The sequence below is a fragment of the Nelumbo lutea genome, chromosome 1, assembly GCF_056320005.1.
Source record: "Nelumbo lutea isolate HS-2025 chromosome 1, American lotus-T2T, whole genome shotgun sequence".
In the NCBI taxonomy this organism is placed as follows: Eukaryota; Viridiplantae; Streptophyta; class Magnoliopsida; order Proteales; family Nelumbonaceae; genus Nelumbo; species Nelumbo lutea.
Window position 1 is genome coordinate 206,874,070 of NC_142684.1, and position 15,467 is coordinate 206,889,536.

The 15,467-nt window shown below is 46.9% G+C and overlaps 1 pseudogene across 1 annotated transcript; it reads right to left on the reverse strand.

Annotated features, from left to right (window-relative positions):
* Positions 1 to 8,542: 8,542 nt before the first annotated feature.
* LOC148880604 (SNF1-related protein kinase regulatory subunit gamma-like PV42b) lies at positions 8,543 to 11,464 on the reverse strand (annotated as a pseudogene). Its single transcript, XR_016109633.1, has 3 exons — positions 11,317 to 11,464; positions 9,052 to 9,649; positions 8,543 to 8,953 (listed from the first exon to the last, which is right to left on the reverse strand). The product of XR_016109633.1 is annotated as an SNF1-related protein kinase regulatory subunit gamma-like PV42b (transcript).
* Between the last annotated feature and the right edge of the window lie 4,003 nt (positions 11,465 to 15,467).

Consider the following 15,467-nt stretch of genomic DNA (forward strand, 5'->3'; position numbering starts at 1 on the left):
TACTCCCCCCTCTAGACAAGTATGATGGGTCCTTTGACCCCGACAACCACGTCGATGCCTTCCGATCCCAAATGCACCTGACAAGGGCCAGTGAGTCGTGCATGTGCCTGGCCTTCACCACCACCTTCAGGGGGTGGCTCGCACCTGGTATAGGAACTTGGCCCCCGGGTCAATAAGAAGCTAGACCCAGTTCGTGCAGATCTTCACCGCACACTTCGTTACCAGCAAGCGGTGCCCCAGAACCGAGTAAAGCATCTTCGGAGTAGTCTAGAGGGAAGGAGAGTCCATCTGGGGCTACATCAAGCAGTTCAATGATGCGTGCTTACAAATACTGTGACTGGACCCTGTGGTACAGCTCACGGCGGCCAAGAGAAGAGTAACACACAAGGAGTTCAAATGGCACATGGTAGCCAGCTAGCCCGCGACCGTGGCCGAGTTCCTCAAGCTCGTGGATAAGTTCACGAGAATAGAGGAAGAGATCAGCCAAAGGATCAAAGGCAGGGTCGAGAAAAGGAAAAGAGAAGGCGAGCCCTCCAACCTAGATGACAGAAGAAAAAACCCGGCCTGGGAGGCGAAGCCAAGCCAGCCGTCTTGAGCTCCCTTAGCAGCTCGGATGGACTACACACCCTTAAACACGAGGTGAACTGAGATCTTGATGACGATCAAAGACGCCCCATACGTAAAATGGCCACCTCGCCTAAAAGGAAACCCAAACGAGAGAAATAAAAATTTGTACTGTAGTTTCCATAGAGATCACGGTCATAGTATTGAACAGTGTAATAATCTCCGAGACGAGATAGAGGGACTCATCCGTCGCGGGTTCTTGAGAAATTTTGTACAACATAATAATAATAATAATAATAATAATAATAATAATAATAATAATAATAATAATAATAATAATAAGACAGGTTAGCAAGGGGAGCACGAAAGAGATGCCCCCGAATCCAGAAGCAGGCCAGCCGAACCATCGCAAAGACAGCCTCCAGAAGAGAGGCCAGTTCAGGGAACCATCCACGTAATAGTGGGAGGTTTGGCCGTAGTAGGTTGTACTTCGGCAACGGCCCGGACAACAGTTCGCAAAGTGGCCTGAGAAGAACAGAACCCTCCAAAGAGGCCAAAGGCGGAAGAACCGATCTTCTTCACGGAAGACGATGCTTGTGGATTCAGGTAGTTTGGTAGCCATCATCTTCAAGTCGGCATTTGATCAGTTTCAGTTGCAGAGGAGCAAGTTGAAGCCCGCGAACACTCCTCTAGTGGGCTTCAACGGAGAGGAAGTCAGGCCCCTCGGGAAAATAACAGTACCTGTGGAAGTTGACACATGGCCCTGTGTGGTCAGACTCAACCACGATTTCCTGGTGGTCACGACCCCCTCCCCATACAATGCCATAATAGGGCAGCCAATCACGCATGTCCTATGGGTAGTGGTCTCCACCTACTATTTGACAATAAAGTTCCCTACAAACGTCGGTGTGGGGGTAGTGCGAGGCGACCAACTTGAGTCCCGCAAGTGTTATGTTGCCACCCTAAAGGGAAAAACCAAGGTGGCTAACGACCTCGAACTGGAGCGGCCTACGGAGCAGGGCAAGGAACGAGCTTTGCCCATAGAGGAAACAATCGCAATCCCAACTTCGGCTATGGACCCGACCCGGACACTACAGATCGGTGCTTCCGTCAAAGAGCCTCTACGAACCGAACTTGTGAGTTTCTTACTTCAAAATTTAAACATTTTTGCGTGGTCTGTGGCCGATATGCCCGGTATTGCCCCTAGCCTTATAACTCACAAACTTAATACTGACCCTGTAGTCAGACCGATTAGACAGAAGAAACACAACTTAGCCCCAGAGCGCTGGAGGGCGGTCGACGAGGAGGTCGAAAAGCTCATCGCAGCGGACTTCATAAGGGAAGTTCATTACCCGAGCTAGGTGGCCAACCCAGTGCTGGTGAAAAAGGCGAATGACAAGTGGCGCATGTGCGTCGACTACACCGACCTGAACTGAGCCTACCTGAAAGATTGCTTCCCCCTCCCCAGAATTAACTGCCTAGTGGACGCGACCTCGGGACATGAGTTGCTAAGCTTCTTGGACGCCTACTCAGGCTACATCCAAATCAGGATGGACCAGTCCGATGAGGAAAAAAATAGCTTCATAACCGAGTTTGACCTGTATTGCTAAAAGGTCATGCTCTTCGGGCTGAAGAATGCTGGGGCAACCTTCTAAAGACTTGTGAATAAGCTGTTTCAACCCTTAATTAGCACAAAAATAGATTGTTATGTAGACAACATGGTTGTCAAGACGCAATTTTCATAGGAATTAATACAAGACTTAGATTTTGTCTTCCAAATTCTGCGTCGATTTAGCATGAAACTAAATCCAAACAAATGTGTCTTCGGTGTCACCTGGGGTAAGTTCCTTGGGTACAACCGACGGGGCATTGAGGCCAACCCGGACAAGATAAAGGCCATCCTAGATATGAGACCACCCCAAAAAGTGAAAGAGGTTTAGAGGTTAAACGACCGCATAGCCGCTCTGAGTCGCTTCATGTCCAAATCGGCAGAACGCTGTCTGCCTTTCTTTAAAGAAATCAAAGGCAAAGGGTTCAAATGAACCCGAGACTAATAAAAGCCGCTCTGAGCCGCTTCATGTCCAAATCGACAGACCACTGTTTGCCAATCTTAACTAGGCCTGAGGAGGGCAAGGTCTTAGAACTGTACCTCTCGGCAAGCGGCGAGGTGATCAGTTCGGTACTAATAAAAGAAGCAGATCGGGTTCAGTGGCCCATCTATTATGTTAGTAAAATTCTGCAGGGAGCAGAGACAAGATACCCGCAGATAGAAAAGCTAGCGTACGCACTGGTAATCGTAGCTCAGAAACTCCGCCCATATTTCCAGGCTCACACTGTCATCGTTTTGACTGACAAACCTCTGAGGCAAGTTTTACTCAAGTCCGAAGTTTCCGGTCGGTTGACGAAGTGGGCCATCGAGCTCAGCGAGTACGGCGTTCAGTATAAGCCACGAACTGCTATTAAGGCCCAAGCCTTAGCAGATTTTATCACTGAGTGCACGTTCAACCTCGAAGTCCCTAGGCCGGTTGAAAGCAGTTCAAAGATATCAAGTTTCAGGAATGGTGCCAAGATATAGGGATTCGATAGAACTTCACATCGGTTGTGCACCCGCAGGCAAACGGTCAAACAGAAGTAATTAACAGAGCTATCCTCCGCGGACTGAAAGCGCTACTAGACCGAGCTAAAGGGTTGTGGGTGGACGAGCTACCAAGTGTTCTATGGGCTCACCGAACTACGGAAAAAACCACCACGGGAGAAACCCCCGTTAACCTCACCTATGACACCGAAGCGGTAACCCCATCGGAGATTGAAATACCTACACTGCAACTAGAAGCATACGACGATCAGTCAAACGGAGATGAGTTGCATACCAACCTTGATCTACTGGATGAGGTAAGAGACATTGCATACATCCGGACCGCAGCTTACCAGCAAAGAGTAGCTCGGTACTACAATGCTAGAGAAAAAGCAGAACTTCCGTGTCGGCGACCTGGTCCTTCGTAAGATCATGGCACCTGAGCCCGGCGTGAGCAAACTTGGATGGGCACCAAGCGAAGGGCTAGGATGTCGGGCTAACAAGGACCTCGGCATGGGCACCAAGCAAAGTGCCAACAACGAACCAATAGGGGCATCGTCATATGGCTAGTTCAGAAGAAAGAGCGACAACAACACTTAACCGAAAGAACATTCTATTGCAAGATACTTTGTTTACATCCCCCAAAAAAGTGAGGGGGGGGGGGGAAGTTCATAGGCCCAGAGGTACTTCTTCACCATCAGAATGCACTTCGACGACACCTGAAGGTCCTGCCTCATCCTTAGAATCCGACTCATCATCAGCAGCCTTGACCATCTCCTGAGTAATGCGCGAAGTGGTTATGGCGCTAATACTGAGCTCGGGGTACGTATTCCGGATCATCCACTGGCTCAGTTTAAAGCCCCGTTTGTATGAGTCCACCATCAGGTCGTCAAAGCGCGATGAAGCGATATATTCATCAACGACCTTCTTCTTGGAATCCTCGATGCCTTGAGAAAAGATCTTCATCCTCTCCCTAATATCCTCTTGAAGGTATTCAACCTGATGCTGCAAGTTCAGCCTCAAGTCTGCCATGTGCTTCACCACAACTCCCATGGCCTCGGTATTTCTCCAAGACCTCGCCAGCCTGGCCTGTGTAGCGCAAGAAGCCACCTCAGCAGCACGAGAAGCCACCTCAGCAGATCATTTATCCGCCTCGATAGTGCGGGAAGCCTCTTCGTTAGCTCGTGCCTGCCTCGAGACCCTTTCCACTTGGGCCGCCAAGGCGTGGATAGAAGAATTCACCTACCAAAAGGAAAAATAACAAATCATCAAAAGAACGATAACAAGAAAGAAAAGCAAAGAGCTCGACAAGAAATCGCTGACTTACCACCATGGCGTGAGTAGCAGCAAGACAAGCTACCTTGTTCAAAGGAAGCTCAGTCCATGCCGCGACCTCCTCAAGATAAATGGCCTCCCTACTCTTTTGAAGAGCGTGGTTCGGTGACAACACGCTCCTGAACTTGCATTGGGTTCCCGAGCATGAAGGCCCAGCTCGCGTATAAGACAACCTAGAGTAAGCAGGTGCCCCCGTGTAAGTAGCCTCAGCGTAAGGGGCCCCTGCCGCTTCTTGCGTTGGAGGGGCCATCTCGGGCTCCATGGGCAGATCCACGGACGGGTAGTCTGGTACCTCGGGCTCCGGATCTCGGAGCAGCTCGGCACGAGTCCGTTTGGCGACTCGCTTCGTCCTCTTCATGGCGTGAAGTAGGTTCCCACCGCGAGTCTTCTCTGAGTCCATAACACCTACAAAAGCGCTCAACATCAGGGAAAATGAAAGGACAACAAAACAAAAGACAACCTCTGAGTAAGGAACCTACCCGAACTCAGACCGGCCGCGATGAGCTTAGCTTCCGTCAGATACTTATGGCATTTTAGCCTAAGCCGCGCCCATTGCCGAAGGCCCTTCTCCGTCTCCTTGTCAAGCGTAACACCAGCATCAGGGGCTGCCACCCTCCACCCGGTTTGGAACGGCCACCCCAATGCACTTTGCACCCTGAAGTAGTCCCTTTCACGCCAGGACTTTGTTGGGAAGATCGTGTAAAAGCTTAAAACCCGTGCGAGGAGATAGGTAACACGCCCGCTTAAGCCCGGGAAGGAGACCCGTTTGCTTTTTAAGTATCAGAATGGAAGAAAAAATCTCTAAGTCTAAGGGCAAGATTTGTTCGCAAAATAGGGAGATTGTCCCCACCAAGTTACGAATAGAATTTGGAAGCTAGCCGACAGTAACGCTGAAGTGGTTCATGACCTCGACTATAAGGGGGTGGAAAGGCAGGCGCAAACCAGCAGCGAGCTGCTCCCGGAATATCACGATCTCATCAGGACCGTGTTCCCAAGGGAGACTGCCCGAAGGTATAAAATAGGTATACTCCCCAAGCAAGTTGAACTGGGTAATAAGGAAGTAAAGCCCCTCAGGCATCATGGTCGAGGGCCCAAACTTGTCCAATGTCCGACCTCGGCGGGAGGAGGACGCCAAACCACCCGAGGTGACTCGGCCTATTGGTTCGAACCCTTCCTCGAGTTCTACCTCTGGTTCACTAGGACTGTCACGGGATGCAACTCGGTTCATAGAACCTGCATCTGACCCCCTCGAAGAACTGTTTGAGCTATTCGAGCTAGACATCAGAAGGTGAAGGATCCCAAGAAAGTACTCACCCGAAAAAAAGCTCACGGACTACGGGAACGTGAACGCGAGCTTAAAGCTTAAATGTGAGCTGAAGGCTTGAACGCGAGCTGAAACTGGAAGCGATCTCAAGAAGCAAAGCGCGGGATAACGACAGCGACTGGGGTCCCCCACTATTTATACCCACAATAGCCGAGAATCAACGGCTCTGATCAAGGTCAATCCAACGGCCCGCAGTCGCACTGACCGCACGTCTCCTTAGACCGAGACGTGATTGGCCGTACGTCATTCAAAACTGAAAAGGGCACCAGCGCACATCTCCTCGCATTAAAGGCGGTAGCGACGCGCTTTTTTTTTTTTGAATTTGAAAAGATGCCTGCCGTCACGTCCAGTGTCACACTTTTTTGAATTTTTGAAATAAACGCGTGCTGTCATGTCTATCAACATTTGTAGACAGATTGACATATTTCCCATCTTTTCAATGCTCGAGAAACCCAAAAAAATCCTGACGAACGCGCACTTCGCGCTTACAATCAACCAGTTTGGAGTACGAGACAAATCCACTTGCCACCTCGCAAACTCCCCGTGCCAGGGCAAGTCCCATAGCGCAAGGAGTGGGGGGCAATTGATGAGGGGAGATTTGGCCCAACCGCGTTACCACTCAACACGTGGAAAGGCAACAGCTCGGCACAACAGTACGCCCAAGGCACGAACTCCGAAAATAGGAACCCGCGGTCCGAACTCCCCACAAGGAGCACGAGCTCCCCCTTGGACCCTGAGCCTTACAAAAGGCAACAGCCCGAACTGGCCCGCACTAGGACAGTTTGGACCACGTCTCTATTCGAACTCAAGACTTCACCTCGCACACCACTCCAACACATCGCCTCTAGGATACCGAACTAAACAACCACACCGTACCTGACACCGAAGGAGTCCGTCTCTAGAGGCGGCGCACCTGACTAACTTGGGACCTGACGCTTGACAGCCGCACTTCAATGGGCACCTGCCACCGCCATCTCCAGTTATAGAGACGACTCCGACAAAGAGAGCAGTGGCGGTTCTGCCCCAGCAGGGGTGAGGACACCCGAACTGGTAGAAACGCAGGTTATCATACCCGAACTGGCAGAAGCACAGGTAATCATACCCGACCTAACAGAAGCTTAGGAGTGAGTGCGCGAAGTGGTTATAAAAGGCTTTCTACCCCCCAAGAACGAGGTATGTGAACTTTGCGCCATCTGGTTTATCATCTTGCCTTTGAGGATACTAACTTGAGCTTCGGAGCATTCTCACCGGGTCCCTCCCCGGAGATACTCGCTTTCTTCCCCGTTTCAGGCACCTTCTGCTCCAGCCAGAGGCAAGATCGTTGACAGCTAGGACCGATCGGACTGCGCTCCATCATAAATGTATAATGAATATACACTATTATTGTAAAATTATTACTAATAAATATAATTTTGTTGATACTTATTTTTTATAATTATTAATTGATATAAGTGAAATTAGTTATTTACAATATTATTTAGTTATTGAAATAATATTGTTATTTAAATTCTTAAAATATTAGTTATTTATTGAATTTAATAATCCATAAAATTATAGTTGTACTATTATTACATAATTTATTATGAATTCTATTATAATTTTTTTCTATTTTTAAGATTTATTTTAAAATTATTACATAATTTTGTTATTTTAACTGTTTAAAATTTTGTCATATTTAAATATTTAAATAATATGTAAAATATTAAAAAAAATTATTATTTGAATTTTATTTATTTTAATGTTATTACGTAATATTAAATATTTTGTTATATTATTTAGCTATTTTTAATGTTTTTTATTAAGATTTTTAGTTGTTGAAATATTTAAATATTGTTTTATTTTTAATAATAAATTTTTATTATTTTAATAACTTTTAAATTGAATAATTCATAAAATTATAATTTAATTTGTTACTAAATTTCATAATGAATTTTGTAAAAATATTGAATTGTTAATAAGGGTAAATTTCTTAAACTACCCTTTTGGTTTAGCTAATTGACTAACTCTACCCTTATTGTTTGAAAATTGACTAAGTGTACCCTTAACCGTTAAACATGTACGAAAAAGGTAAAATGCCCATTATACCCCTATATAAAATTACATTTTTATCCCTGTTTTTAACTCAACTCAATCCCTCTTAGACACTCGCCCCATCTGTAGAAAGAGAAGAGAGGAGCGCCATCCATCGACGGCTCGACGCTGCCATTGTGATCGCCACCAACGGCGGTCGCTACAAATACCGAACGGCGGAGGTCCGACGGAAGTCCAATGGAGGTCGGTGAGTTTTTTTCTCCTCTGCTCTCTGGTTTTTGTCCTGACTGGAATCACTCAGCCAACCTTTTTCTTTTAAATCGTGAAAATGTCATACTCCAAATTCCCTGTCTATAGTTCTTTCTTTATTTCTGTGTTCTTGCTGCTGCAGTTGTAGTTTGTATTGAGACTATAGGCAAACAAAGGGTGGTCCAGAAGTTGAAATCAAGAGAACCCCGATATGAAATTAAGCCCAAATCCCATGCATGAGAACTCAGATAAGAAATGAAGACCAAATCCCATGCTTGTGGGAATCAAGACTGTCCAATTAGAATTTGGGTCTAGCTTATGCTAGACAATTAAACCAACTTTCTATTTGGAGCAGCTGAAGGTTTAAACTGGAATCCATACATATCAGAATGTGCAGCAGGTGGAAGATGAAGAGTTAGTTTTTAACTTCAAAATACTACAACTGAACATCGTCCCATGAAAATTTCCAGACTTGCCCGAGAAACATGAAATTCCAGACAACTCACAACCTACTCAGGAGTCGTATATACATGTACAGACATTCATGTCGCTCCGAATTCAGACAACAGTGACTCCCTTATCACTCGAATCATATCTGTCAGTGGTACAACTCCTGTGAGCAAACCCTGTTGGTCTACAACCCACACTCGGTGCAAATGTGCACCAACAACCTTGTTAATGACTTCAGAAAGGCTTGAACTGGCGTAGCAAGTTACCAGTTCTCTTGCTGAATGGCCTAAATCACCCACAAGATTACTGGGGCCTATTGATATATGCTTTATGAACTCTATAACACCAATACACAGCCATGACTGCAATAAATCAATTGGGCATCCCCTCAGATCGCTTGCAGAGATCTGAACTCTACCTTTTCCCTGCAATACAGTTATACAGGCAAATGGCAAGTAAGTGCTGAAGAAGTAGAACAACGTGAAGCAGAACTTAATATAAGAAGCAGCTTGAGAAGACATACATCGATAAGCTGGGTGTGATATTCTTCAGTAGCATCTGAAGCTTCAACAATTGGAACAGCATTAAGGAAGGCAGTCCTCATGCATTTAATATCTTCTATGACTTTTGCCCGGTTAGTTATAGCAAAAAGATTTTCAGCAGTGACCCTCAATTCCCCAACACTGCGTGATAAGATATTCCCCATCTTAGAGCTGTGCATCCTCAAAAAACTCAAGACATCCATTTGGGTGAGCATCCGATAGCTACATGCTGATTCTTTCAGCTCTGCTCTCCGGAAATGTTCTCCGAATGACCCTCCACTGGAATTAAAGCACGGTAGATTCCGAGCTTATCTAATCCGGAGAGCTTCTCTGGGATCTTGCCAGAAAGCTCATTCCAGCTAAGATTTAGAGTTATCTCTAGAGCCGGAATTTTACCCAGACTCGGTGAAATCTCTCCTATGAATTGGTTTCTGCCCAAGTCAAGGAGCTGTAGTTTCGTACACGAGCCGAGTTGTGACGGGATGGAACCTGAAAATTGGTTCTTTCGAAGGATGAATTTGCTAAGCGACGTCAGCGATCCAAGATTTGGATTCAACTCTCCTTTTATCAACTCCTTGACTTAGGTTCTGGCAACCAGATATCTCCGACGGTATGACCCCGCAAACTATTCGAACTGAGATCTAAGAAACTCAAATTGCACAACTTCCCGATTTCTGGCGGAATAGGACCTCTGTATTGTTCGACAGTAGCAACAGATTGTTTAGATTCTACAACTCGAAGATTCCTCTTGGAATCGGACCTCTGTATGTAAACTCTCTCTTTCTCTGAGACTTCCTTCTGAGACTTCGTTCAGTCATTCAAAGTTCGTTCACGCTGAAAGTCCGAACTTCTCTGCAAGTCTCTCTCTCTCTCACCGTTCGTTCTCTCTCTCTCTCTCTCTCCCTCTCTTCACTGTTTCATCACCGTTCGCATAGGGGTGCTTGCAGCAGCGGCGGACCTCTCCAGCAGCGCCTCTCTCTTTCTCTCTCTCCTCTTCATTCTCCCTATTTTCTTCTTCCTCCGCCTCCTCCCATATATAATTATGTAATTTCGCATAGGAGTATAACGGGCATTTTACCATTTCCGTTCCCGTTAATTCAAAATTTGTTCCAATTTAATTCAATACGCAGACGGACATTTTATTTGTTCCAATTTAATTCAAAATAGTGCTATACTTGCGCCACCACAGCTGTATTAATTAAGAAAGGGATAAATAGACTGCACTTCACGTCAAAATTCTGAATTTCAATGAAGACCTACAATAATTCAAAATTTCAAACCCCATATAAACACCAATGCCCATCTGAGTATTCACATCAATACACTTTTCTCAACTATACGGTGGGTGTACTCAACATAAAAACTATTAAGGAAGGAAAAGGCCATTTATTAGAACACCCTATAGTTTGATAGATTTAATTAAACCAATTTTATAGTTTGTATTTTATTAAAGCACCCTTATAGTTTGCAACTTAAGTGTCATTTGATTGCACTTTTTAGTCGGACCTTAGACACATTTGATGTCTCATCTTAAAATTGATCTTAATTTTGTTTTCAGATATGAAGAAAACCATAGTGCACGAGTCGGCTCTTAACATGCTCAGACGTGTTTTCGAGTCAGCGCATGAACGGAATTATTCTTCAACTTTTTTTTGAAATGACACACTTTACCCCTATGTAACCCCAACCCATAAAACCTAAGTCATTCGTGTTTTCGCTCTTAGGGATGGGAAGGAAGAACGCCACACGTGTTTTCGCCGGTTTTGAACTCTCTTCTTCGGACTTTGGAGTTGTAGTATTTAGACACTCGGTGCTATTGCGCTACATCTTGAGGTATGCTCGGCCACGTGTTTCTTCCACCAGGTCGAGCTGTGCACGAAGGTCCTCTCTGTTCTGCTCGTCGTCATAGAGCTCGGTCTAGAGAGTTAGAGAGCCTATCTCTATGGGGATCATGGCTTCGGCCCCGCATGCTAGACTGAACGGCGTTTCTCTAGTAGTTGTCCGCGGTGTGGCTCTATATGCCTAGAAGATGCTCGGCAATTCTTCGACCCACCTTCCCTTGGCTTTATCAAGTCTGATCTTCAGGCCGTGCAGTAGGATTCAGTTGGTCACTTTGGTCTGTTTGTTGCTATGAGGTCGATGAACGACTGTGGTTCGGTGATCTATCTTCAACTTGGCATCGAAGGCTTCGAACTTTCGATCGGTGAACTAAGTGCTATTGTCGGTGATGAGGACCGAAGGAATACCGAATCGGAACATGAGGCTCTGCCAGAAGAAATTCCAGGCATTCCATGCGGTGATGCGTGCCAGGGCTTCGACGGTGAAATAGTCTACTATGACGAGGAGGAACTTATTTTGCCCAACCACGGTAGGGAACGGTCTGAGGATGTCCATTCCCCACTGGGCGAAGGGCCACGGACTTATGGTCATCTTTAGAGGAACTGTTGGGTGGTGATGAAGGTTGGAGTGCTTCTAACAGCGGTCGCAATTCCTAACGAGTTGGGCTACATCCTACTTCATGGTCGACCAGAAGTAACCTTGCCGAAGTGCCTTATGCACCAAGGTTCGAGCACTGAGGTGATCTCTACAAATACCTCCGTGTATCTCCCTAAGGACATAGTCAGCCTTGGAATGGAGGAGACACCTTAGGTAGGGGAGAGTGTGTAACTGGCGGTAGGGTTGTTCCTGGATGAGGCAATATCGGGCTGACCTATATACGAGTCTCTTGGCCTCGGCTCAGTCTTCTGGTAGTGTGTTGTCCCGAATGTATTGTGCTATGGGGTCCATCTAGGACGAGCCTTGTTGAACAAGGAGGATGAGGAATGCCATTGCCGAGATGCTGGGATGAGCTAGTCTATTCATTTGAACTGTTGGGTCGAGGTCTACCTTGAGCTAGTGAGCTTTGAAAGTGCATTAGCTCATATGTTCTCGGCTCGAGGGATCTACTGGACAGTGAAATGTTTGAGCCGTTAGATGAGTTCTTGCACCCTTTACTGGTAGCTATCCATGGTTGGTGTCCTTGCCTCGAATTGGCCGAGGATCTGGTTGACCACTAGCTAGGAATCATTGAAGGCTTCGAGTCACCGTGCACAAGGTCTAGGGAGAGCCGAAGTTTGGCAATTGGAGCTTCGTACTCAACTTTATTGTTGGATGCCTTGAATTCGAGTCTGAGGGCATGCTCTAATACGGTGTTTTCTAGGCCAAGGACGATGAGCTCGGCTCCGCTACTTTGCTGGTTGGATGAACCGTCCACGTGAAGAGTCAACACCGGCGGTGGGGCAATTGGGTCTGGTGCCATGAAGGTGCATTTGGCCAAGAAGTTGGCCAAGGCCTGAGCTTTGATGGCGGGCCGAGGCACGTAATTGATGTCGAACTTGCTCAGTTCCACGCTCCATTTCACTAGGCGGCCAAATGCTTCCAACCTCTGCAGAACTTGTTTGAGACACTGGTTGGTAAGCACCCAGATGTTGTGGGCTTGGAAGTAGGGCCTGTGTTTTCTTGTCAAGGTGATTAAGGCCAGGGCGACCTTCTCCAAATTCGATTATCGGGTTTCTGTGCCGTCGAGGAACTTGCTAGTGTAGTAGATCGACCTTTGTGTTTGGTCTTCCTCCTTTACCAGGATTGAGCTGACCACCTCTTCTCTAGCCGACGGGTAGAGCAGTAGCACATCTTCGGGTGGTGAACTCAGGTACCTCTTAAGTTCTTGGAAGGACTGTTCGCATTGTTTGGTCCACTGGAAATATTTCACCTTTTTCAAGGCCTTAAAGAAGGGTAGGCATCGGTCTGCAGACTTTGACATGAACTTGCTGATGGCGGCTACTCGTTCAGTTAGGTGTTGTACTTCTTTGTAGGCCCAAGGTGACTATATATTTCGTTGGGTTCAACTTCATTCGATACTTCCTGAGGGTGCCAAAGACTTTTCTAAGGTCGTCTAGGTGGTGCTCCGCCTTCTTGCTCTTTACCAGCATGTCGTCCATGTACGACTCCACATTGCGGCCGAGATGATCTTTAAAAACATGGTTCACTAACGCTGATAAGTAGCGTCAGCATTCTTGAGACCAAAGGGCATCACATTGTAGTAGTAAAGTCATCGGTTAGTGATGAAGGTTGTCTTCTCCTGGTCGTCTAGATGCATCTAGATTTGGTTGTAGCCTAAGAATAAATCCATGAAGCTTAGGAATTCATGCCTTGTCATTGCGTCGATGAGCTAGTTGATCCTCAGTAGGGGAAGCTATCTTTGTGACAAACTTTCTTCAGGTCAGTGAAATTGATGCAAATCCTCCACTTTCCGTTGGCCTTCTTCACCATCACTATGTTCGCCAGCCAATCCAGATACTTAACTTCTCGGATGAAGCCGGTGTAGAGTAGCTTCCAGACTTCTTCGTTGATTACCTACGACTATTTTGAGGTGAAGCTCCTCTTCTTCTGCCCGATGGGTTGGTAGCATGAGTCAATGTTCAAGTGGTGAGTGATGACCTTGGGGTCGATCCCTGGCATGTCTACTACCGACCAAGTGAACACATCGATGTTGTTCTTTAGCAATCGTATGAGGTCTTCCCGAAGACAATCTTCTAGGAGAGATTTGTCTTGGACCATCTTCTCGAGGTTTCTATCGGAGTTCAGCACTTGTATGAGGTCTTCGATGGACTGGCCGCGCTGTGCCTTCAACTTGTCTTGTAGGTCTATGTTCTTCGTTGTCAATGTCTCCGCAGCATGGGGCCTTCCCCTAGGCCGTCAAGAAACATTGTCGTGTGGCTCTCTGGTCTCCATGTGCCACATCTACTCTGTATGGGGTGGAGAATTTAATTGCCAAGTGGTAAGTGGAAACCGAGCCCATAGAGCATTCAGGGTTGGCCGACCGAGGATGGCTCTGTAGGGTGAGAGAACCCAGACAATGACGAAGTCGACCATCGCTGTGGTGGTGACGTCATCATCTCTGATCTGAAGAGGCAAGGTGATCTTCCCCTGGAACATGAGGGACTCTCTAGAGAAGCTTACCAAGGGAGTGTTGACCAGGGTGAGGCATTCCTTACTGATGCCGAGTTGTTCGAAGGCTTCCTTGAAGAGGATGTTGGCTGAGCTTCCCATATCCACTAAGATGCGTTGAACTTTGAAGTTGGCCACCTTGGCAATCGTCACAAGGGCGTCATCGTGCGGGGTGTGGACCCCTTGAGGTCATCTTTTGTGAAGGTGATTGGATCATCTTTCTGCCTTCTTTTCTGCTCCCTGTCATTGATCTCGAGCAGTCGCGTGTATGCCTTGCAACCCAAGCTGCTTCCCCCAGAGACCATCCCTCCTAAGATCACTACAATGACCCCGACCGAGGGAGCCCGGGCTAGAGGTCTATCTGTCTGGCGTGGTTCTTCCTTCGGTTTGTGCTCCTTGATGTCAATGAATCCTCCCAGGTATCCGCGCATGATCAGGTCCTCAAGGTGTTGGCACAGATCGCGACAATTGTGGGTCTTGTGATCGTGGTCCCGATGGAAGTCGCAATACTTATCTTTACTTTTCTTGTTGTTTTGGGACTTCATCTTCTCGGGCTACCTGACATAGCTGCGGTCGCAGATCTACATCAAAAACCAAACCATGATTAACTAGTTGCACCGGTTCGATTTCGGTTAAGTTAAATGTAAAACTGAACAAATCGGTTTAGTCCAGAAAATCATCCCACGGTTCGGTTAATCAAACTGTGAGCACCCCTAACTATGGTATGAGGAGGGTTTTTTTATAGTGAGAAGCTGAAAGCGGAGGGGTGCAAACCCTAAATGATGGCTATAACTACCACAGACTGGTTTAGGGTGCGAACTTGTAGGGCCTTAGCTTTAAACCTTGCCAAGTACTCTTTGAGGGTCTCTCCCTTCTTCTATTGCACTTGCATGAGGATGGCTGAAGTCTTCCAATGTCGCTGTCTGACCGTGAACTGCAATAGGAATTGGCTCTCCAGCTATTCCCAAGAGGAGATAGAGCGTAGGGGGATGGGGTGTGTACCACATCTGGGAAACTCCCTTGAGGGTAGCGACGAAGGCTTTACACATCAATCCTTTAGACGAACCGTGCAACACCATTAGGGCCTTGAAACCTTTGATGTGGTCGTTGGGGTTTGTGGCTCCGTCGTATTTCTCAAAGTGCGGAGGTCGCCAACTGGCTGGGGGAGCTCGTTCACGATGTCTTGGGTGAAGAGTAGCTCCTTGGCGGGCTGGTTGTTAGGTTCTGTGGGTCGGACTATAGGAGGAGTCACGCTTCTGTCAGTTTGGCTGCATTCCAATTTGGTCAGGCGTTGCCTAAGCACCCTGATCTTCACATCCCTATTGTCTGGGGCCGCATGCATGGTCCTTTCTTTCTTTGGCATCATAGGGCGGTCTTTGATTGAGTTGGATTTGGTAGTGGAGACTGGCCA